General features: G+C 41.8%; 1 protein-coding gene across 2 annotated transcripts in view; it reads left to right on the top strand.

Annotated features, from left to right (window-relative positions):
- Nucleotides 1-24907, top strand: part of TRPM4 (transient receptor potential cation channel subfamily M member 4) — a 604715-nt gene that overhangs the window by 494714 nt on the left and 85094 nt on the right. The window lies entirely within an intron of this gene.

Here is a 24907-nt window from a genome sequence, read left to right as displayed (position 1 = left end):
AAAAGAAAATTCTGAGAAGTTTGCTAGTCTGGGTACTCAGACAGGGGAGACAGAGGTGACAACAAAGACATAAAAAATGCTTAGCATCTCTGGAGCTAGGACTGTATAGATAAGCTCTGTCTTCCATACAAGAAATAATGTTCACCCAAACATTGAAACTCCTCACAAAGGGGCACCATTTGTTTTGGCGATTTCTACCTACCTTATTCGCTTAATAATAAATAAAATAAGTGATTACAACCTTTTGTCTATATAATAAGCTAGCCAATGCTTTTGCAGCTATTATCATTTAAAATCCATAACCAATGACAACTGTGCTAAAAAATAAAGATCTAATTTAATTCATACAGAAAAGATATGTTTGTGTAATCCATTATAACCAAATATAACGTAGATACAACCTTAAAAGCAGTGATGTTACAAATACAGTGTTGCCAATGGATAAAGACTATTACAGAAAGATGAAGTTACACACAAAGAAAGTAATGAAGGTACATTACACAGAAAAACCTTGCGTCCCCATGCTTCTGAGATCACAAGCCAAAGAGGGGGAGGCAGAGGTCTGTATTTGGATATATACACTTGCAAAGCCCACCCCTCCTCACCCCTTCCAGGTAGAGACACTCCCTCACACATATGCTAAGACATTGCTACATTCAACCCGGGGGAGGGGGGTGAAGAGAGTACTTGGTATCACTTGGTCAACTGAAGGTCATCGCATATCATAAGACAGCCCCAGCTGCTTTCCTTCCCCCTATATCACCTCAATTGAGCCTTTTAATGAAATGACAACCCTCATAGAGTATTACACTGCCAGATAGCTACATAACTCCAGGACTGGTTATAATGTCCTTTTATTACAGCAGTTCTCAGATTGTTCAGTCCCTGGAATTTCTTTGAAACTGAACCCTACCCTTCACAATAATGTTATTTCAGGTAAAAATATCAATTTTAGGAATACTCTCCTCTTGTTATCAGTCGAACTCCAGATGTATTGAAAAGCAGACAATTTATTTCAGATGTGTCACACAAACGGATGATGCTTACAAGCCAAAAGATGCAGTAAGAATCATACAAAGAGATGTACATTCCCCCTCCTAACACCTACAATAATATAGCTATAACGCTTCTATTGGCTGAGGAAACAAAATGGTACTTTATTTAGCTAATTAGTGTTTCCTGTACATTCTTGTTCTACCATATATGGTTAAGCTTAATCATCCTACAACTTACTATGGAGTTAGTTAAAGCAAACGATACAGCAAGTTAATACAACAATGTGCTCAGAAGTCATCTTAAGAAAAGTCTCAGGGTTATTGTTTTTCTAATAGTCACACAATAAACATTTAAACTTTTCTAACATTCCCTCCTCTTGTGTGACTATTTTATCTCAACACATTTCGATGATAGTCCCAGTGTTATACGCTTTCGGTCTGTATGTCATTATGTTGAGCTTCAATGTCCACATAGGTCTCCTCAGAGGTAGGAAGGGCTTGATACATCGTTCTTGAGACTGCAGTTTCAATCAGTTTTTGTGAAAGTCCTTGAATACAAGGAATGCAGCAGCATCTGCAAGTGACCAAAATGGCCAAAGCCACAGCAATTGAGATCAAACATGATGTGATAAGTCCAGTCCACTTACCGAACCATCCTTCAAGCCAGTTTGTAAATGGATCATTAATACCTGAGTTTTCCGCTAATTCATTCGATAGAGCAGTCAGTCCTTCCAAGGCTCTGGTCATGGTCCCTCCAGGAGCTGTATTATTAGGGATAAAGGTGCAACAAATGCTACCAAACATTTTGCATACCCCTCCTCTTTCAACTAGGACCATATGTAAGGCCATGTGGTTCTGCCATGCCATTAGAGATGTGGTGGCCAACTGTTCTGTTAGGCTCTTCACAGCGTCCCTAGTATAGTTTACAAATCGTTGTTGGTTATAGTGTATATATATATATATAGTTAATCCAGTCAACATTGTTATCTATAGTCACCCATCAGAGAAGAGACTCAATCCCAGCTGTCACCTGATTCCTGGCCCTAAACTCATCCGGCACCCCGCGAGGAACCCCAATCTCATCTATGTAGATCCGAGAGACAAATGACCCTATGGAAGAGGTGTCCCTCCGATACCATTGGTGACTTTTAGTCCACAGTCCACGGGTGTTGTGACAGGATCCTCAGGGGCATAGCCAGCTGGACCATAACACAATCCCCTTAGGCATTGGCTGGTATCCTAGCTCACAGTTTCTTATCCCCACACATCCACCAGACATCAGCTCTCTGAATGTCATGTTCAACCCAGTCACCATTGCCCATGTTAATCCTCTCCACACAGTAGTCATCGGGTAGTGACCCAAGATCCACCCCACTACAGTTCCCTGGGAGTGCAAAACAAGTAAAGTTGCCCGGATAAGCAGTAACCGCTGGAGGTATCTGAGGTCTCTGTACTGGGGGAAACCACAAACTCAACGTGTGACAGGTAGAATTTGTTTCAGGTTTATAGCTCTTATTATACAATCGCAACATACATTTTAAACCTTCTGGATCTGTATTGTGATCTAGAGGAAAAGGAATAGTTGCTAAATGTAGTCTTGCTCTGGCACAAACTAAACAGTTTTCTTTTTTTTTTTTTAAGTTTTAACCGTATACCTCAACCATTCTAACCACTCATTTTTTTCCCCTGGTATCCTGTCTCCAAAGCTATGGCATCTTCTACTGTTAGGTTAGTAAATTTTATAGTTTTACTCAGAACTTCTATTTTAGTATGGCGTCACTTCCGGTCTGAGCGGCGATTGTTGTTTACACAGCGCCGGCTCTTGTTTTATCATGTGAGTATATCTCCTAAACTTTTTATTAAATAAAGCCTTTTTAAACATATCACACTATGGGCATTACTCTTTCCCCTATGTGACATCTCGGTGGAAAAGCCAGCAAAACGTTTCTCAGATTGCCCAGCAGAACTCCAGAGGGCTGCACAGTAGCTCACACTGTGAAGGCATAACACCCCTGGGGGGTAATGTCATCTGGTGAGTGCAATCACATTATCAACACGGATAATATCACCTGGCACCACTGTCACTTGAAAGGATAATCAGCACCAAATTTTGATGAAGCACTGGACACTGTTTTTTTTTTTTTTTTTTTTTTTTTTTTTTTTTTTTTTTTAGCACATCACTTCATTTATTGTATGGACTTATCAACTAATAATTTATTGTTTGCAATAATTTCATCATTTGTTTTGGTTTTGAATGTGTATTGTGCATTCACATTTTTGTTTATTATTTTTTTTCACTTCTGCTTTAAGTTTATCTATTGGCATAATTGGATTTTTATTCACATACCAGATTTTTGATACAGCAGACATCCATATGTATCACTTTGCCAACTAGGGATTAGATCACTGCATTTTTACAGTTACAGATATTGTATATCATGGATTTTAGTTTGCGAACTCCAGAGGGTGTAGCACACCAGTTGGACACCCTATCTGAAGTTCAGCACCTTCAACACACACAATCTGATATTCATCAACAGGGGGTGTAACACTATCACTTGTATAGGTTATTTTTAATTCTTGCCCCCAGGGGGTGCAACACAAAAGTGGTTTACTGCATCAGAGGTTTAATACATAAAGTAGTTGCATTTATTTAGATGTTTGGCACTTATATATATTTTTATTTGTATTTTTTAAACACATTTTGAGACCAACAGACAGAGGATGTATCACAGTTCATTTTATTTGAGGCATACCTCCCTTAATACTTTACATATATATCTTTTTTTAATTTGAAGGGAAATAGCGCCACGTCTACACTCCCATAATCTACCTTTTCCTGTTGTCAGGTTTTATTAGGTGGTAATACCTTGAGGAAAAAATTGCGCGAGGGGTCAGTTCCTGACACCCATGCTCCCATAGAGTACAACCACTGATCTTCCTTCCTCGACTCCTTTTAATGTTATCAATAATTGTTTACAGTTCTTACTATGTGTGCAGGGGGAGTTGGCCGCTTCTGTAATTATGAGTCTTTCCTTTATTCCACTCTTTTTAGGCCCTGGTAGATTATACCCCCAATCGTAATATACTGGTCCACAGGGCCTGATTCCATGCTTGACATCCTGCCCTATTCCAGAGCCAGCAAATATATTTATCTGCCCATAGAAGTCCTCTAGCCCCAGTTGTATCCCCACAATCTGCAATCTGACAGAAGTCTACCAGTATAGTGTTAGTTATTCCCTCTATAAAGGTAGATTCAATGTTTTTCCTGTTCTTTCCCAACCCAAAGGTTCCCCTGCTCTTCCATAACGTATAACCCCTCTTATGGATGCCTCTCCTAGAGTCACCAGTAACCCAAGGATAATTACTGTCCCTTTTATCCTAACCAGCTACAGAGTTCCAGCGGATAGGATAGGAGAGTTGGAAGGGGAGGGAGACTTCACCGGTTTGAGACAAGTCCCACCTTGTGTGAGACCTCCCTTTGTAGCCGGACTTTCTAAACCTCTTGTAGCCAACTGGCCCTACTCTACCTGTAAAACCTTTTTACAATGGGACTGGTGAATCCAGGTAGACCTCTCTGCAAGCCTTATCGCAGTAGGGGTAGTTAGGAGGACTTTGAAAGGACCATCCCACCTTGAGGAATACCACTGCTTTTTCTTATTACTTTTTGTTAAGACCCAATCTCCCACATGCACCTTCTCGAATTGGACCTTCTAGGACAGAACAAAAATCATTAGTACGTCTTTGTCTTAACAGCCTAGACATGTATTCTGCTAGTGTATGCTCAGACTCCTCAGTAGGTGTTTCATTTGGTTGTAAGGGTATCTTATATGGCCTTCCATGTATAATTTCAAATGGGCTTAAACCTTTTGTGGGTGTGATATGCATACTGGTCACAGCTACTAGTAGGCAGTACATCCAATTTTTACCTGTTTCTTCCATAGCTTTCCTCAGTTTGCTTTTTAGAATGCCATTATGTCTTTCCACCAATCCAGCTGATTGGGGATGATAGGCACAATGGTATTTCACTTGAATTCCCATCACTTCTGTCAAATGTTGTATAGTTTCATTTACAAAATAGGGTCCATTATCACTGTCTGTGCATCTGCACTTCCTGTCCGGAATTCTCCACCCATTTGGTCAGGGTGTCTATGATTAGCAAACAATATTTCTTCCTTTCACATTTGTCCAATTCAATAAAATCCATGCAAATGTGTTGGAATGGATATTGCGGTGTGGGGAACTTCCCTTTCCGTGGTCTTATGCCTCCCTAAGCATTGTATCTTGCACATATAATCCATTGAGAGGAAAAAGTTTTTTTAGTAGTTAGTGAAGCCATAGGCTGTACATACCTTATTTAACATCTCAGTCATCCCCCTGTTTGACACATGTGTTACTCCATGTGTCAATACTGCTGCATACCTCAATAAGGATTTTGGCAATACCGGTTTTCAATTAGGTGACATGTAAATGCTATCTATACTTGTGCAACCTTTTGTTTTCCAATATTGTTTCTTTGTCTCTAAAGACTGTGTAGTATACATTATTTCATACCTTAATTTAATGTTCTAAACTCTAAAATACCTCTAAAGGTTCAATCTTGTACCCATTCATGTAATCACTAGACACCCACCCCATAAAAAGGAACTCTCCTCATTCTTCAGTTGTGTAGAAGGAGGAGGAGGAGGGGGGGGGGGGGGGATGTCATATCTGCACTTGAATTGGGACTGGGAAAATAGATACTCTTTATCTAACATGAATGAGCACAGAATCACATATCAAACTACCAAAGAAAGCCTTCCTAACTTTGGAGTTGTTAAAAACAATATTCTTTCATTTATTCAAATATAAGTCCACCAAGTATGCAGACATAAATGTTTCCTAGCGACATTTACATTAATTAATTAAAATATATATATATATATATATATATATATATATATATATATATATATATATATATATATATATATATATATATATATATATATTTATTATAAATGGCTCTGGAATATAAAACATGAATCCCCTTTTGTATTGTTCCCCTTATTCTCTGGTCCCAAGTGAAATCCAAAGGGTCCCAAGACATTTTTTTTTTTTTTTTTAACCCAAACACATATTCTGATTCAGAACTTAGCCTTTCAACTTTGTAAATGTACCCAAATATCAACAGCATTGCATCATTAACACTTTACAGTTCAAAATCTGGGAGTTCTAAAAGTAACATATCCAAGAAATATTTACTTTAAGACTATTATTCGGACTTTCTTTCCCACTGAAAATCCTAATATTTTCACAGATGCACAAATTAACCTCTGTGTGCTTAAAGGGTTAATGCTGCCCTACTAGTCATCCATCATCATCTCCCTCTCTCTTCTGCTATGTCTGTCAGGCAATCTGCATTTTCTTGTTTCTGAGAAAAAGCATCAAGTCTGTTGTATTCCCTTCTCTCCTCTCTCTGGGCTTCAAAGCCCATTCAAATCCCTATTTCCTTATGGCAGTAAAATTAGCACAGTCACATACTGTCTCTGGGCTGGATACATTTAAAGTAATCAAAACATTCTCAGCCTTTCCTTTTCTCACATTCATCAAGCCACTTGACAACACCACAACATTCTGTTCACTCCACAATGTAATCCACCTTCATGTCTCCCATCTACTTCCTCAAAACCATCAACAATTTCTGCCATGTGCTTCCTTTAACACCATGGCATGCTAAAATAATAAAGCACCCTGGTGTTATCAGTCTACCTTTTTTTTATGCTCAGTTTCAATATTTACAACATAACCCTTCTGTATTGTCATAGCTGGTCAAGAGTTAATTTTTTTTATAGACACAATCTCTCACATAGGAATTTGAAACTGAGGAGTACTTCACTGCCTCCACGAGGGAAGGGGGTGAGGAAAAACTGCAGGCTTTAATCTTCCTGTGATGATTTCTCGCACTTATTTATTTTTTTTACTCAGTCATACTTAGCTATTTTTCTGCTTCTCAAATATTTGTTAAACATTTGGATAACACTTGCATCTGGTCTAATTCTTTTTCTAGACCCATCAGTGATATGGCTATTGGATCACCTTTACCTGAAGTTGCAGCTCCAACTGTTTGGTTTCTATGAGTCCGACCGAGGGTTGTCCCCGAGCAGGCGGCCCAGATGTAGCACAGTCTCCCAGACAATGTTGTCCAGTGGTACTTGAGATGGTGCAGTAATCCAAGGCGTCGGTTCCGGTCCAATCCCCATGGGCCATAATAGTGCAATGTCACCTGGTATTTTACATATTTATCTGCTTAATACATCGGCTAGCAAGGTGTTGGCTGCCTTACAGAGCGAAGCCATAAGACAATTAAACCGAGTATCTCTTTAAGTTTTCTAAAGTTTCCTGCTTCTCTGCCAGCTCCCAATCTGTCACTGATAGGCAAGCAGGCTACAACACGAGTTTTACAGGCACAACAGAACATGAGATGTGAAGAGAGATTTTTTTGCTGGTTATTTAAACTCCTATTATCAACCCATACCTTTTTTGATCTTTTGGGTCCTAACCATTTAAATTTATCCATCAAATCCTGACACTTTTACAGTTAGTTTACTATTGAATCCAAACTTCCCTATAAAGCCCTGTGTCCTTAAAAAGGAGTTCCAGTCTCCCACTTGGCACATTAGGAACACAGCAGCCTCATAAGCAGGCACAAAACATTCTTTTACAGAGACTATTCCCCATTGTCAGCGCCAGACGGGTCTCTCATTTACCTATAAAACACTGATATAGTGACCCTCGGCCCACGGTAACAATAGGAATACAAGAAGAGTAAAAATATCATCACTCCCCACACTATAGGGAGAATCAAAAAAATAATCACTTGTCTCTACAGTACTGTTTTTTTTTTTTTTTCTTTTCAATAAGGTTACAGCATCAACAGGAAGGTTAAACATGAGAAAGGAAAAACTAAACACATAGAAGAAAGTTAATCTTGTGATCTTTCTAGATCACTTAAGCGCTTACATCATCGGGCAATCCACCTCCGATGACGACGTCAGGCATTCACCCTCTGACGTTCGGTATACCTCAAATCTTTTTTTATCTGTCCTGGACAGCGGGTAACGCTATTTTTTACCTTAGGCAACGCTCCCAAGTGTCTGTCTGTCTTACACTGGATTATTAAGATATTATACAATCAATACCAGTGTCGGCAATTACAACACATTAAACCAGAATCAAACAGAAAGAGAAGAAAAGACTCTTAGAAAGAATTAAGAATAAGTTAAATTATCTTACCTCTCAAACACCAGGAGGACTGGATCACGAAGTTCAAAACCAGGCAGTGGATCTTGGTCTCAGGCCCCCGCCCCTATTTCACCACTAACATTGAGTGGGGGGACTTTTAATTCTCAGTGAGCTTTGAAGTCCAATACTCACTGCTTACAAGCCAAAAGATGCAGTAAGAATCATACAAAGAGATGTACATTCCCCCTCCTAATACCTACAATAATATAGCTATAACGCTTCTATTGGCTGAGGAAACACAGATAGCGTGCCTGGTACAAAATGGTACTTTATTTCGCTAATTAGTATTTCCTGTACATTCTTGTTCTACCATATATGGTTAAGCCTAATCATCCTACAACTTCCTATGGAATTAGTTAAAGCAAACGATACAGCAAGTTAATACAACAATGTGCTCAATGTGTCATCTTAAGAAAAGTCTCAGGGTTATTGTTTTTCTAATAGTTTTTCTAATAGTCACACAATAAACATTTAAAACTTTTCTAACAATCAATATTTCAGTGTGTAATACAGCATTTATAGCTTAGGAAAAATAGTGTAGGATTTCTGTAATGTGAGTTGCAGGGGAGGGGGGTAACTAAGAAAATTCCTCCTAGAGATGGTGTGGAATATTTGGAAGGAGCTAATCGGAAGGGGTGGTATATATAAAGGGGGGTGAGTTGGGCCAAATATTCATCGTTTAGGAGAGACAATATTTGTATCAGTGATATAGAGAACAGATAAATGGATATGAAGGAAAGAGAAGAAATAAAAAAGCGGGTGGGGGGATTGTATAGAGAAGAGAGTAAGCATCAGGGGGGCAGGACCTTCCTCCTGCTCTCACCTGGCAGAGTGTATCGTCAGTCTTTAATGAGATAATAATTGGGTGTATTCATCCACTTTTTGAAAATGATGCCAACAAGACCATATTTTCCGAAATTTGGTAGGTGTATCATTGGCTTGGTAAACCAAATCTTCCATTTCTGCAGTTCTGTTTATATGTCTAATCCAGTCTGCCATGGATGGGGGATTGGTCAATTTCCATTGGGCTGGAATACACATTTTTGCGGTGTTCAAGAGGTGTAAAGCTAGGGATCGATGATGATCTTTTTTGGGGATGGAGGAGTAGTGTAGAAGAATTAGAGCTGGGAAGAGATCTGTCGGGTATGTGGTGATTTGAGAAGTGAGACAAACGTTTTTCCAAAAGGTTTGGATGAAAGGACAGGGCCACCAGATATGTAGTAGCGGTCCTTCTAGGTCAGAACATCTCCAGCAGTTGGGAGGTATGGTGGGAGAAATTCTGTGAAGTCTGAGAGACATTTTCTTGTGCAGAGACATTGATCGATCCTTTATGGATGTAAGTGTATATATTTTCCCAGTTCTCTTCCGAGAGGTCCCTTCAGAGTTCCTTCTCCCATCTAAGGCTAGCTATGTTGGATTTTGAGCTGTGGTTAGAGAACAGGATGGAGTACATATCTGAGATCAGGTGTCTGTGGTTCTTTTTTTGTGCAACTTACTTCGAAAGGGGGTTATTTATTTATTTGTCTTAGTTGAACGTACGATCAGAAAGGGAAGGAATGTCCTGGCATCTGTGCCGATAAAGCGGGTAGGGTTATGAAAGTGGTCCCTGAGAAGAAGTGTACTGCTCCCAGGTCGGTGTGGGGCCAGAGTTCTGAGAGAAAGGAAACAGACCTGGTGGAAATTCCGGGTTGTTGCGTATGGGTGTCAAGGGACCTGGTGATGAGGATATTTTGAATTTACGGCATACTGTCTTAAAAACTTGTAATGTATTGCTGATTAATGGGTGTGGTTTGAAATCCAGTGGTATGTGTATTGCAGCGGTCCATGGGAGAACGCATCAATTTTTATCCATGCTTTAGTGTGGGCGTGCACGTTCCAGTCTATTATTCTGTATAGTTGACAGGCCCAGTGATATTTCGCAATGTCTGGAAAGCCTATACCCCCTTTTTTGACTTGGGTAGAGTTAACATAGCTTAATCTAGGGTTGGATTTGCCTCAAACTATTTCCGTGCAAGCTCTACGGTAAGAAGCATAAAAGGCCTGAGGTAGTTTTATGGACACTGCAGTACGTATAGCAGTCTCTAGAGGATGTTCATTTTGATTATTGACGCTCTGCCGAACCAAGAAAAAAGGGCAGTAGACCATGTCTTCAAAGCTTTTGGAATGTTGTTTGGGATTGGGAGGTAGTTTTTGGAATACAGATCAGATATTTTAGAGGGTAATTGGATCCCGAGATAGGTGATCGAATCACGACTCCTTCGGATTGGGAAGATCACTTGGCAATGTGCGAGTGTCTTTCTGTAAGGATATGTTCAGTGCTTCCGACTTCAAGAAGTTTATTTGTAGGTTAGTTAGGGTGTTAAACGTGGTGAAGTCTTTGAGTAAGTTGAGTAGCATAATATGTGGCTGTTAGGAATAAAAGGATGTAGTCTGCTAAAGCGGCTAACTTATAGGTATTCTCGGAGATCAAGACACCTTTGATATCTGGATTAGACCTAAGATGCTGAAGTAATGGTTCCAGGGTAATGATGAATATTAATGGCGAGAGAGTGCACCCTTGTCATGTACCGTTTTGATATCGAGAAGGCATTCGACAAGTGGCCATTGATTTGGACCTTGGCGGTTGGAAGAGTAGAGGGCCAGAACAAATTGTAGCATACGGTCACATATGCCAATAGCTTTGAGGGCTTCCAACATATAGTCCCAGGCCACTCTATCAAATGCTTTCTCTGCGTCCAGGGACAGAAAAAATCCTCTATGCTGTTTGGATGTCAACCATTTGTGAATATTGATGGCCTTTTAAAGTGTCTCTCGCCTCTCTGCCCGGTATAACGACTACTTGATAGGTTTAGGCAATAAAGGAAAGACGGTTAACTAAGATTTTGGCATAAATTTTGAGGTCCACATTTAGTAGGGAGATTGGTCGATAATTAGTGACTAGTGAGGGGTCTTTGTTCGGTTTTGGGATCACTATTATGTGAGCCGTATTATGTGAGGAGATCTCGGAGTGGAGGTCTATCGGGCGAAAGGGAGTTAAATGCTCTTAGAAAGTGTGGTTTAAGCGTACCTTTTAAACGTTTTATAATACCCTGTCATCAGACCGCCTGGGCCAGGGCTCTTTCCGGCTTTCAACCATTTGAGTACTATATCAATCTTCTCAGAAGAGAGAGGGAGATCCAGGGCTTTTGCTTCTAATTTGGACAGGGGTTTGGGGCTATATTTTGTGAGGAATTCACTAATCGTTTGTATTCTAGTAGAATCTTCCATCTGGGGATCAACCGGGTTTAGATTTTAAAGACGTGTGTAATATTGAACAAATTGATCCGCTATCTCATTGTTGGATGCTATTTTACGTTCCGCTGAGTCTGTGAGAGAGTGAACTGTCATGGAAGCTCTTTTCGATCGGAGAGCTCTTGTCAAACTTTCCAGATTCGTTTCCGTATTCATAAAATATTTTTTGGGTCCGGATGCAATTGCGTTTGGTTTTTTGTTTTTCCAAGTTCGTTCAAAAGGTCTACCCTGGCTTGGACAAGGTCATGAAGAGATGCTGCTTGGGTGGATTTATGTGCCCTTTCTAACTCATGAACTCGAGTCATTAGGTTTTTAATGTGTAGTTGTCTTTCTCTTCTGCGCTTTGCAGACAATGCAATTCTCCCCGAATGGTACATTTGTGAGCCTCCCACCTCAGCATTGGCAATATGTCTGGAGAATTGTTTAATTGGAAATAGCGGAGTAGAAGTCTGTTCACCTGTTCACGTAATGCTTTGTATGGCATAGAGGAAGTTCCAGTCGATGTGTCTTACGGGGGGTTAAGGGGGACATTAATGTCTCCGCCAAGGACTAGGAGGCCTTCCTGGAAGGTTGCAAACATTTGTAGTGTTCTGAAGAAAGAGACCTGTTTTGTGTTTAGTGCATAGATATTTTCTAGGGTAATAGGTTTGCCGTGCAGTGAACCTTTTCCAAAGATGTAACTTCCTTCCCTATCTAAACAGGTGTCTGCGATTTAAAATGTGCAGTGTCTAGCAAAAAGGATGGAGACCCCCTTATATCTGGATTCAAAGTTGGTTGCATGTATGGAGGTTGGGTAAAGGGCATTAGAAAGTTTTGGGATGGAGTCTACTTTAAAATGAATTTCCCGTAGGAAAACAATGTCTGCTCTATTTATGTGCATAGAGAAGAATACTTGGCAACGTTTTTCTGGGATTGTTTAGACTGTGTGCGTTTAGGGAGATCACTTTAATAGAGGGTATGCCTTTTTCATGAGACAGATGTGTCATTGTGAGGGCAATTAAAGGGGTTGTAAACCCTCGTATTTTTAAACCTTAAGGCAGGGGTCTCAAACTGGTGGCCATCCAGCTGTTGCGAAACTACAAGTCCCATGAGGCATTGCAAGGCTGACTGTTACAAGCATGACTCCCACAGGCAGAGGCATGATGGGACTTGTAGTTTTGCAACAGCTGGAGGGCCACCAGTTTGAGACCCCTGCCTTAAGGCATCCTATGGGTGAAAAAACTTCTAACAGTGACCGGCCCCCTAGTCCCTCCCGTTTTACTCACCTGAGCCCATTCGTTCCCTCGGCGGAGACGCGCTCTTCCTCTCTGCCTGTTGTCTCGGCTCTTGATTGGGTAGATTGATAGCAGCACAGCCATTGGCTCCTACTGGTGTCAATTAAATCAAATGACGCGGGCGCCGGGGCCGAGTCCTGCATTCTGTGTGAATGTACACAGATGCAGGACTTGGGAGCGCGCCCGCATGGGTGTCCACCTTAAGAGAGCCTTCTCAACGTGGACACTCGATGTGGGGAAGAGCTACCATCGCTGCCGGGGGACCCCAGAAGTCGGGGATCGGGGCCACTGCACAGTGGAGGTAAGTATGACATGCTTTTTTATTTTAAAAAGGAGGGTTTACAACCCCTTTAAATGATAACAGGTATGGTGATGTTAGAGGAGGAGGATGAGGAATATGAAAGAGTCAGTGGTTAGTAGAGTATAGGGGGTCAAGGTAAGATGGGAAAGAAAGGGAAAAGGATAGACAATGGGAAGAGGGGATGGGTCCTGTGAGGAAGGGGGCTGAGAGTTATCCCTAAAGGGACTAAAAAATGGATTTGTGAAAATACAAGGAAGAATCCGGCAACTAGCGAGAGCCAGCTCGCTTGTCTGAATGGACTATTCACCTGTTCTAGGGTGTAGCCAGAAAGGTTCAGTGGTAATGTGTGAAAATGTAAATGTAGATCTGCTGGGATAGTACTGGTTACCACTGTGGGGGAGAGGAGCTGGAGTCTGTGGAGAGAGGTTAACGCAATCAATGGAGTATGTCCCGCCAAACAGGGGAGGCAGTAAATTTTGATTGATGGGGGTGTATATAGTAGTAGGTGCGATAATGGAGGGGCGGGCTCACTTGCAAGCCATCTGGTAATCGGGGTATGAAGGCCCAAGTGGAGTGGGTGGCAGAGTGTAAAGCTGGGAGATTGAGTGCGAATAGATAGCAACCCTGTGCCACTTACTAGTATGAACTTGGAACCCGTGAACAATATGTGCGATATCTATGTAGAACAGTTTAACTTAACAATATAAGAACTGTTAGTAGACATGTGCATTCCGTTTCGTTCCGATTCGAAATTCGGACAAATTTTTCATCATTCGGAAGTTCGTATGCATCCGAATTACAAAAGTAACGAATTTAAACGAATCCGAAAAAAAAAGAACGAATTCGAAAACTAATTTGAATCGAATTTGAAAAAGATAGAAAACAATTTTCTAAAAATACAATAAAACAGGGGGCGTGCTCTGGACATGGCCGAGTAGAGTTGTGTTTTCTCAGAGCTCCCGGCTCTCTCTCACCCATCCTGACATTTCCAGCTCCTCTAAAACAGAATGCTCTCTTCTAAGAGACGGACAAACCGGAGGAATAAACAGAGAACCAGCCCGGTTACAAACACCCCTGTTATCAGTGATTTCCAGAGACTTTTTGGGAGATCCTGGCCCGGCTCCCCGGACTTCAAGATGGCGGCTCCGCGTGACTCTCTCTCACAGACCCCAACCCACATGGTGGATCCAGAGTTGTCGGAGGGATCCCGGAGCCCGGTGGCGTACCCAGGCTTCCCAGGAGTATTTACCGAGACTCGGGGGGAATGCGCCACCCCTTCCTGTCACCTACAGGGCCGATGCAGAGTTAAAGGCTATCCTACAGGCCCTCCCGACGAGAGCGGATATCGAGGCCTTGGTGGGAAAAGTAGAGGCCGCACATAAACGTGAGATTCGGGCGGTTAAGCAAGAAGTACAATCCCTATCTACACGGCTCACGACAGGCGAGTCCTCACTGGCGACCCTAGAGCAGAGAGTTGCTTCTCTGGAATCCACGCACAGAGACCAGGCTAACTCCGCCGTAGATCTTCAACTACGCATGGAGGAAATGGAGGACCGGCTCCGAGGTCTCCCGGAGGCAACGGGCCCATCGGACCTATTGGCCATGGTCACAGATATATTCAGAAGAGTGGCGGGTGAACATCTGCCTGAGAACGTGGAGATAGATCGGGTCCATAGAGCCCTGGGCCCTCACCCGTCAGACCCTACCAGACCGCGAGACGTGATATGCCGTCTACATCACTATATTCATAAGGAAGCCATTTCTCGCGGGTCCTGGGAAGCAGGTGATCTAGAATTTGATGGTGCAACTGTAAAAATTCTACCTGACATCTCCAGACCGACTCTTCACCGACGCGCCCTTCTTAAACCCCTGCTGGATCTGGCCAGACGCAGCAATGCCACCTATCATTGGGGATTCCCGCTGTCGGTCACCTTTCACAAGGACCAGAAGTCATTTCTCCTGAGATCCCTGGAATCTCTGCCCGCGCTCTTCGCCTTCCTTGGAGCGGACCCGATCGACATCCCTAACTGGCTGGATTACCTTCCTCGTGCGCCAGGACGAATAACTGCTTCGAGGGGGCAAGCTCCCCAACCACAGAGGCCGCAAAGAAACGGACGCCGTCCCCGCTCTTTATCTCAGGATGAGATCCGGGAAACGTGAGTAGATATGACGATCTCCTGTCTGCTGCTGCTAAGACTCCCATGCCTTTTATTGCTACTCCTTGCCCCTGCACGTTCTCACATTAGAGATCTTACTGTCTCAGTAGACTTCGAATACCCGCTTCTTTGCCATGAGACACTGTTGAGAACCCTTCCTACTCCTCTTATGCTTAGCTACCCCACCGCGGACACACCACGCTATCACCCAGCTCATCTCATGGCAGAGCTTGTAGTATGCTGAGATCACGTTCTGCAGTGACTTTAGTTCAATCAAAACAAACAGCGTACCTAACATATTGGAAGGAATCTTTTCTACCCCGCTCTGTGCAAGGCGCTGGAGATCAGGAGATCCACCACCGACTATTACCTTTACCGTCTCCTTTATGGATGTCTCCTTTACCCTCAACTACAGAACCTAAACGGGTATCCTTATAGCTTGTGACTCATGATATAGGTTGTCATACATAATGAATGGAGAAAAGATTGACATTTCAGTGTGTTTACTAAAGAAAGCCCTTAAGGTTGATTGTCGAGAAACAGGGTGTGCAGTCTTTTTGGTATTGGGCTATGCAAGTGTCAAATATCTTATTTATCAACTAAACACACTCTCTTCATCTGCACAAATATCTAGCGAGCCCTTAGTCGCAGTAGTTTATATGTAACAGCTGTTTGTGGAGACGAGTACCACTACATCCTAGATTAATAGATCTTCCGCCTTGCCTGGGTCGAGTATGGTACATGGTCTATTGCTGTGTACTGAGAAGTTCTTAGATTGCTCATTATCAGCCCTCTACCCCCGAGCGATTTCTGGTGGGCGCATGACGCAGAAATGAGCAATCATCTGGTTCATTTTTGAGAACATAAGTTCTTTTATGTCCAATGTTACTTTTATATGCTGATTTAGCATTCTGTTTTTTATTTTCTTTATTTTTCTTAATGCTGATGTGTTGTCGGGATGGGTGGGAGTTCTGGGTTCTCAGCTACAGGTTATTACCCACCCACTCCCCACATAGGCCATTGTGTACACCCGGGGCTCCGGCTCTGTATACATAAGAAAGTTGTTAAGACTTACCTAATTAGCCTGTTTCACCTGAGGTTATAAATAGGTCGGGTTTTTTCTGACCTGAACCCTCATATACCTTCCCCTTCTTCCTCTCTATTCTATCTCTTCTTTTTCTCTCCCGCCCATCCCCAATTTTCCCCTTCCCCTCCCTCTTTCTCTGATTCGCTCACCCTTTATACCCCGAGACATGGCGGTAGATTCCCTTAAAGTAACCTCTCTCAACGCCAGGGGCTTGAATACCCCGGAGAAGAGACGTATGTTACTCTGTGATCTTAAAAAATCACGTACCGACATTGCCTTCATCCAAGAGACCCACTTTAAAACAGATAAATCCCCTATACTTCAGAATAGGTCTTACCCCCGAGTATATCACTCAACTTACTCCCGCTCTAAGTCTAGGGGGGTCTCCATAGTAATTTCCAGCAGACTACCATGGGAATTTCAAGAGATGTTAGCAGACCCTGAGGGGCGATATGTATTTGTAAAGGGCTTGATTGGTGGAATCCAGTTCACACTAGCCACATTATATGCCCCGAATGAACACCAGGACAGATTCGTTAAACGCACGATAGACAAACTGACGGAATACAAACAAGGCCAATTGCTACTGGGGGGAGACCTTAATGTCCCTCTGACCCCTTCAATAGACACATCTTCTGGTAGCTCCTCCTTCTCTCCTACAGCCAGGAAACGTATAACGCAGACCCTACACAGTGCTCAGTTGACTGATGTGTGGCGTCTTCAACACTCAGGGGAAAGAGATTACTCTTTCTTCTCTTCCCCACACAAGGTATATTCCAGGATCGATCTCTTCTTGATGCCCCACGACCAGTTACACCTTGTGAGCTCCTCATCAATAGGTCAGATTACCTGGTCAGACCATGCTCCCATTTTCCTCACTTACATCCTCACGGACAGACCCTCGCCCAGATTCCTATTTTGGCGTCTAAACGAGAGCCTTCTACAAATTCCTGAGGTATTGGAGGATGTAACCAAAGAGCTTGATCTCTACTTTCGAGAGAACGACCAACAGGGCTGCGACCCCGGAATTGTGTGGGAGGCTCACAAGTGTGTCCTTCGAGGGGTCTTCATTAAGCACGGGGCGACCATTAAAAGAAAAAGAAATGAACAAATCACTAAACTACTTTCCGCTTTAGACTCGGTAGAAATACAACATAAACAAACACCCGCTCGGGACCTTGAGAGAAAGCTGATGACGCTACGCACACAAATAACAGACCTATTACACTACAAGGCAAAGGCGGCCCTTCAGTTTTGTCGCAAATTGTCCTACGAGTCAGGAGACAAGTGCAGAAAACTGTTGGCCAGATCGGTGAAAGAAATCAAATCAGCTGCGTATATCCCACAGATAATTGGCCCTGATGGCCAAAAAGCCACCACCCCGACGCAAATATCCAAGGGATTTGGAGACTTTTACTCCGATTTTATATAATCTCCCTAGCTCCCTTTCCGACCAAGCAAGTATAGATAAATACATTTCAGACTCACAGCTTCCATCCCTCCCAGCTGAAACCCAGACGATTTTAGATGAACCAACAACTTTAGAGGAACTACAGGTAGCAGTGAACTCCATGAAAATAGGCAAGGCTCCAGGACCAGATGGTTACACTGCCCAATATTATAAAGCCTTTCTTCCCATTCTAGGCCCACGTTTGGTAGCTTTTTTCAATGCCCTAGGAGCAGAAGCCAGGTTCCCGAGTGAAACTCTAAAAGCCCATATTTCTTTGATCTATAAAGATGGGAAAGACCCAGGCGCATGCGGAAGCTATAGACCCATTTCCCTCTTAAACGTGGATCTAAAGTTATTTTCTAAGATAATTGCCACTAGACTTGCACATCTCCAAAACCTAATACACCTCGACCAGGTCGGGTTCATTCCCTCTAGAGCGGTAAGGGACAACACCATCAAGGTCCTCAATCTTATCCACGTAGCAAACGATAGCAAGACCCCCTGCGTATTTGTGAGCACTGATGCCAAAATGGCTTTTGACAGGGTGAACTGGAACTACATGTTCTCAGTTCTCCGTCATATTGGCCTAGGAGACAGGATACAGAAGTGGATTCACAATATCTATTCCAACCCTTCAGCCCAAGTAAAAGTTAACAGTGTTCTTTCGGACCCCTTTTCTATTGCTAATGGCACAAGACAAGGCTGTCCCCTGTCCCCCCTACTTTTCGCCCTGTCCCTAGAACCATTCCTATGTACTATTAGAGCAAACCCGGACATATCAGGGCTTCGAATAGGGGATTCCCACTGCAAAATTTCAGCGTATGCTGATGACCTACTATTCTCCCTAACCAACCCTAGAATCTCTCTGCCAAACCTTATGCAAGCATTTAAAATCTACGGAGCCATTTCTCATTTAAAGATAAACTTCTCGAAGTCAGAGGTGATGGGCATTTCGGTGCCCCCTCTGACTCTGAGGGACCTGCAATCTAGTTTCAACTTTAAGTGGTCGGACATAGCCCTAACGTATCTAGGTACGAAGATCCCCTCTGACTTGACACGTACGTTTGACCTGAACTTCCCACCTTTGTTGATAAAAACCCGGATTTTATTAGAAAAATGGAACGCAGGTTTCCACTCCTGGTTTGGGAGATGTAATCTTTTGAAAATGTGCATACTCCCCAAATTTACTTACCTGATCCAAGCGTTACCAGTGCATATCCCACCCTCATTCTTCAAGCAAGTCCAATCCCTCTTCGCTAGATTTGTATGGGCACACAAAAAGCCCCGTTTGAAACGCTCACAGCTGACGCTCCCCAAAAGCGAAGGGGGACTAGCACTACCTGACATACGACAATATTATCTTGCCTCTCATCTAGGGCAGATACTAGATTGGAGGAGAAATAAAACATTTAAACTTTAGGTCCAAATTGAACAATCCCAAACTCTGATACCTTTAAAGAGTGCATTGTGGTGTTTTGATGCCCTCCCACCTAGAATGAGGTCGCACCCTTTAAAAGGTACTACTCTGAGACATAGCCACCAAATAGCCATGCAGACCTCCCTCACAACAAAAAACTCGCCTCTATTTCCCATCCTTGGCCACCCAAACTTTGCTCTGGGATTACATCCCATGGACTAGAACACCCTTAGAGACTTCGGTAGTGACCACGCAGCCAAATTCATCACTGGAGAAAAATGGCCATCCATCTCTGATTTAATTAACTCAGCAGGTGTCTACCATCTCCATTTCTGGAAAGCCGCCCAACTACACCACTTCCTTCACTCCCTACCAAAGGCACAAGCATTCGCTCGTCAACAAACACCGTTTGAGGAGCTCTGTACAGGAGAAGGCCCTCTAGCCCATATTCTATCTCAAACATACTCACTGTTAATCTCACTAAAAGAACAACCCCCACTGCCCTGTCTGACCAGATGGGAGAGAGACCTGAACTGCTCGTTTTCAGTGGCACAGCGACAACGTATAATTACACTTGCCCTCAAATCTTCGCTGTGCACCAAAATACAAGAAACAAACTTCAAGCTCCTTACCCGCTGGTACCTGTCCCCCTCTAGGCTACAGAAATGCTTTCCTTCTTCCTCAGGCCGGTGCTGGCACTGTACTGAGGAGGAGGGAACCTTGATTCACATTTTCTAGTCATGCCCTAGGTTGAAGGACTTCTGGGGTGAGGTCAGACGGATAACACAAAAATGCACAGAATATATTATTCCTGACGAGGCCGCGTTTTCTCCTGCACCTTTCTTTGATCCCCATCAAGAGATATAAGAAATCCCTTACACGTCATTTGCTCAACGCAGCGAAGACATGCATCTCACTTTGTTGGAAACAACCCTCTCCGCCAGCCCTTTCATTGTGGCTGCGGAGAGTGGAGGACATAAAGAAAATGGAAGACCTGATCCTTACTGCACAACATAAACAAGAAGCCCATAAAAAGACTTGGGACATCTGGAACGCTTTCATTTATTCTGAGGAAGGACAGCGTTTACTCGGGTCATAACTTTTCTCCCACATGCTTTGAATACACATCGTTGGAGTTGGTATACTGGCTCAACTACCGCCATGTCTCCTTCTCCTCCTACTTCCCGCTACTTCTTTCCTACTTTTCTTTCCCCCTCTAAACCCTCTTCCTCATTCTTCTCACCCCATCTCCAGTCTAGGGAACTTGGTTCCCACCTCCTACAGAAAAATGGAAAAAGTTGGTGGGGGGATACCCCGATGTCGTAGATTATAGCACATTGTCTCTTGTTAATCTGTTCCACGCCAGAAATATTCCCATACACTAAAGGTCCACGCTTAAGTATGTACTGTATAATATTTCGTACTTATTTGACCCTTGTATGATAACTGCAACAAAGTGCTTTTTTGTTCATGTTTGTATTTCGGGGCCCCCGCCCCTGTTTGGAGTTGAATAAACTTGATATTTGAAAAAAAAAATACAATAAAACAGAATATAAAATAAGAAAGCAATAGGAAATATATATATTTTTTTCTATGCTAGTCTATTGTTTTTCTATGCTATTCTTTTCTATTATTTTCTATTTTATTCTAATCTTTTCTATTTGAATGCGAATTCATTCTATACGAAATTCGAATTTCGGAAAATGGTTATATAGAATTAAATCAAATTCTAATAGAAAAGACTAGAACAGAAAAACAATAGAACAGAATAGAAAAAAATATAATCTATTCTAATCTTTTCTATTCGAATTCATTCTGTACCAGATTACAATTTCGAAAGATATACATATATATATATATATATATATATATATTCTGTTCTATTGTTTTTTTAGAATTCGATTCTCAGTCTATTTCTATATAAAAATTTTGCATTTCGTATAGAATGAATTTGTATTCAAGTAGAAAAGATTAGAATAAAATAGAAAAGAATAGCATAGAAAAACAATGAACCAGCAAAGAAAAAAAAAAAATATATATATTATAAATCATCTTCCGAAATTTGAATTTCGTATAAAATAAAATGAAATGAATTTGAATAAAAAAGATTAGAGTAGAAAAGAGTAGACTAGAAAAACAATAGAATAGAATAAAATATAATATATATATCTGTGTGTGTGTGTGTGTATGTATATATGTATGTATATGTATATATATATATATATATATATATATATATATATATATATATATATATATATATATATATATATATATATATATATATAATTTTATTCTGTTCTATTGTTTTTCTAGTCTATTCTTTTCTATTCTAATCTTTTCTGTTCGAATTCATTCTATAAGAAATTCGAATTTCGTATAGAATTCAAATCAAATTCATCTATCTAGAGATATATATATATATATCCATCTTCCGAAATTGGAATTTGGCACAGAATGAATTTGAATAAAAAAAGATTAGAATAGAATATATTATATTTTTTTCTATTCTGTTCTATTGTTTTTCTATGCTATTCGTTTATATTTTCTGTTCTAATCTTTTCTATTGGAATTCGATTTCATTCTATCCGAATTTCGAATTTCGCAAAATGGTTATATATAGTTTTTCAAATTCGGTTAAAATCTACCGAATGCGGTAGATTTTTTTCGAATTTGATAGTTTTTTTCGAATGTGGTAACATTTTTTCGAATGCGGGCGAATTTTATTCAAATATGAAACTAAACGAATTCCGAAAATGAATGTAATGAATGCAACAAATTTAACGAAACAACGAATCGAAACAAAACTAAACAAATTTTTTACGAGAGAGGCTGTTGTACTTGGTTACTGGGTAGTATGTGGGGTATACAACCTTTGGAATGAGGGGACATTGTACCGTGTAACGTGTGTAGTTTCCCTGGATATTGTTAGTTGATATGTATGTGTTCCGTACTTAATGACATGGTTCATGTAGATTCGTGCCCGTGACTGGAGAGAATATATTGTGTCTAGTCATAAAGGGCACTTCCAAGGATATCTGCTGGAACATGTCAGAAAGGTGACGTGTCTCAGGAGCCTAGGGCACTAAAGATTCGTGATATGCAGCCTGATGACCATTTTTGGATCTAGACAACATTTTAGGTAACAATCCAATAGGGATTTGTAAGACTTATAATTTTTTCCAACCTTATGATATACAAGGTATTCGTTCCTACATGTGTTAATAGTAAAAAATGTGGGGTAAGATTCCCTGTAAATTAGTTGGCAGTTATTCATATAAACCGCCAAGGGCCTAAAGGCTGTTTAAAAAATTTGAGTTGAGGTCCATATTATGTTGCAGAACCTCTGCTAGCTGCAGTGTTCAGTACTTAATCGCCATTAGAACGTTTGATATAATAAGAAAATTTATCTGTACATAAGGTATACGTTTGAAAAGTTTATACTGTAAATAGGTTTGGTAGAAGTGGCACCTATATTGAACATGGTACCTGGTGGTTATCTTCCCTTGGGAGCTCCGAGGATGACTAGCAGGGGCAAGACTAGCAAGGGTAATCTCCGTTAAGACTCGCATCCAGCAAAAGTGGGTGGAGAGAAACTGGTATATATAGGAGATATGTCAAGAGGTGAACAGTACGGGTGTAGATTTAGGCATTACACTCTGGGTGATCAGTCGCTATGTGGCTTCATAGATAATTAGCAAAAGCTGAGAAAGTTGGGAGTTGCTATTGGTTACCTTGTAACAAATTTCCCAAGCCAGGCACTAGCACCCCGCGCGTCATCCTCAAAGCTAGAGAATCCAAGGGGGGCTATTTGTTCCCACCTCTGTCAAATAAAATGCCAGCTAAAACGGGGGGAGAGGAATGGAGAGAAGTCTGGCATGGGGGGGGAGAGGAATCATGTGGTGAAGACTTGGGTTCTTCTGCAGAATGTATCCAGGAATGTACAGATGGAGGCATGTGGAACAGGGTGGGCTATGCCTGTAGGTTGGGTTTGGCTGATCGGCCGAATAAGTCGGTGAGTTAGGTGATGGTGTGGGAAACTCCAGCTGCAGAAATAGTCAAGAGACATCCCACTTGATCCTGAGTGAGTCCACAAATGGATGGTAGATAGGGTGCAGTCCAGGTCTTGATGTTGCAAACCCACATGTATGGTAGAGGCTGTGTATTACCATTGGAACCGGGTGGTCAGAAGTCTAGGCAATAAAGTAATGGATGTAATGGGTGGAACGTTGCCAGAAAACAGAAAAGAAAAAAAGAAAAAGCAACTTATCTGAGCTTTAGGGTCTCTGCTGTCCCGGCGAGCTCTTGGGGTTTGCTGAGCTTTCAAGGGGCTGTTGCCATGGTGAGGGCCTGAAGCTGATTGGTGGGAACCAATTCTCAGAAGGTGACCGTTTCCTGCGGTAATCCTGTTCCTGGATTTCCATGAGTTAGTTCCTGGATTGTGTAGGCCTTGCAGAGGGATGGCGGAATTCAGTATACAATTTAGGCACCTCTGTCATCAGGATATCCAGCTTGTCACGGAAGTGACGAAGATCTTCCGGCACTTTGAGAAGTGCTGTGCGGCCCTAAAAGGAGGCTGACGGGCAGAAGGGAAACTTCCACCTGTATGAAATTCCATTCATGCGGAGGACCTCTAGTAGGGGACGGAGTTCCCTTCTACGCTGTAGCGTGATGTTGGATAGGTCCTGGAACAGGTGTACGAGAGAAGTTTTAGTTGGTAGCCTATTATGCAGCAGACTACATCTGTGGGTGGGTCAGACACCCTGCCTCATGGTCGGAGGGCATGATGGATGCGTTCCATCTCAATCGGTGCAGTGCGGGGTCTATCCAAGTGATTATTAAAGAGGCTAACTACCTCGGCTTGCAGTTGATCTGTGACCCTCCATAGTGATCAACTTGATTCCTCTGTTAGCTGGAGCTCACAAGCTAAGCGGCCAACTTCCACCGAGGTCAAGCCATGCCCCGTTGGTAATGCTTTTTAAGCAGGTACAGCATTTTTTTAACTTTAGAAAAAAAAGTTTTAAGCCATATAAATAAAAGCTAACTATTGTAAGTACAGTTGTAAGTCAGTGTAAAATGGTTTCTCCCAACCCTGCAACTGCCTTTTGCTGAACAGTTTGGCATGTTACATGAAATGCAAAAATAACAACTGCTGGCAGTATTTGGTAATAAATAATGGTAATAAAGTTATATTACAGGTGGACTCAAAAACAAACAAAAAAAACTTTTGGTAATGCTATTAACAAGCAGTGTTATATGTACAGTACGTTTATTATAGTGTACTTATATTTTGCCCATACAGCTTTAGTTTCATTTTAAGGGTTTTAATGAATTTCAAGGTTTTCTGTACTGTGGTTTTTTTGTCGAGTCGGTATTTAGTAAGCGAGAGACTTTGGGAAGGGCTGACTTAGAGAAAAATGAAGTCTGCCTTATCCTGGATTGAGTTGCATGAGGAATAGAGCGCTATGTTTGTAAAGTAGTGTTTTCAGGGTTGGTAAGGTCCATCTTTTCAGATTTTAAATCAATGGGTTAATAGGCATACAGGGGTTGCCTCATCGCTATGTGATTAAATTGTCCCAGATCTCCATTTATTAGTTTTGTAACCTACTGTAAGGTGGCTGGTGAACGCAGACCTGCTTTATATTTCTCCTG

Source organism: Aquarana catesbeiana, linkage group LG10 (genome assembly GCF_042186555.1).
Source record: "Aquarana catesbeiana isolate 2022-GZ linkage group LG10, ASM4218655v1, whole genome shotgun sequence".
Taxonomy (NCBI): Eukaryota; Metazoa; Chordata; class Amphibia; order Anura; family Ranidae; genus Aquarana; species Aquarana catesbeiana.
Note: the sequence above shows the minus strand (reverse complement) of the source record. Positions and strands in the feature narration are given on the sequence as shown.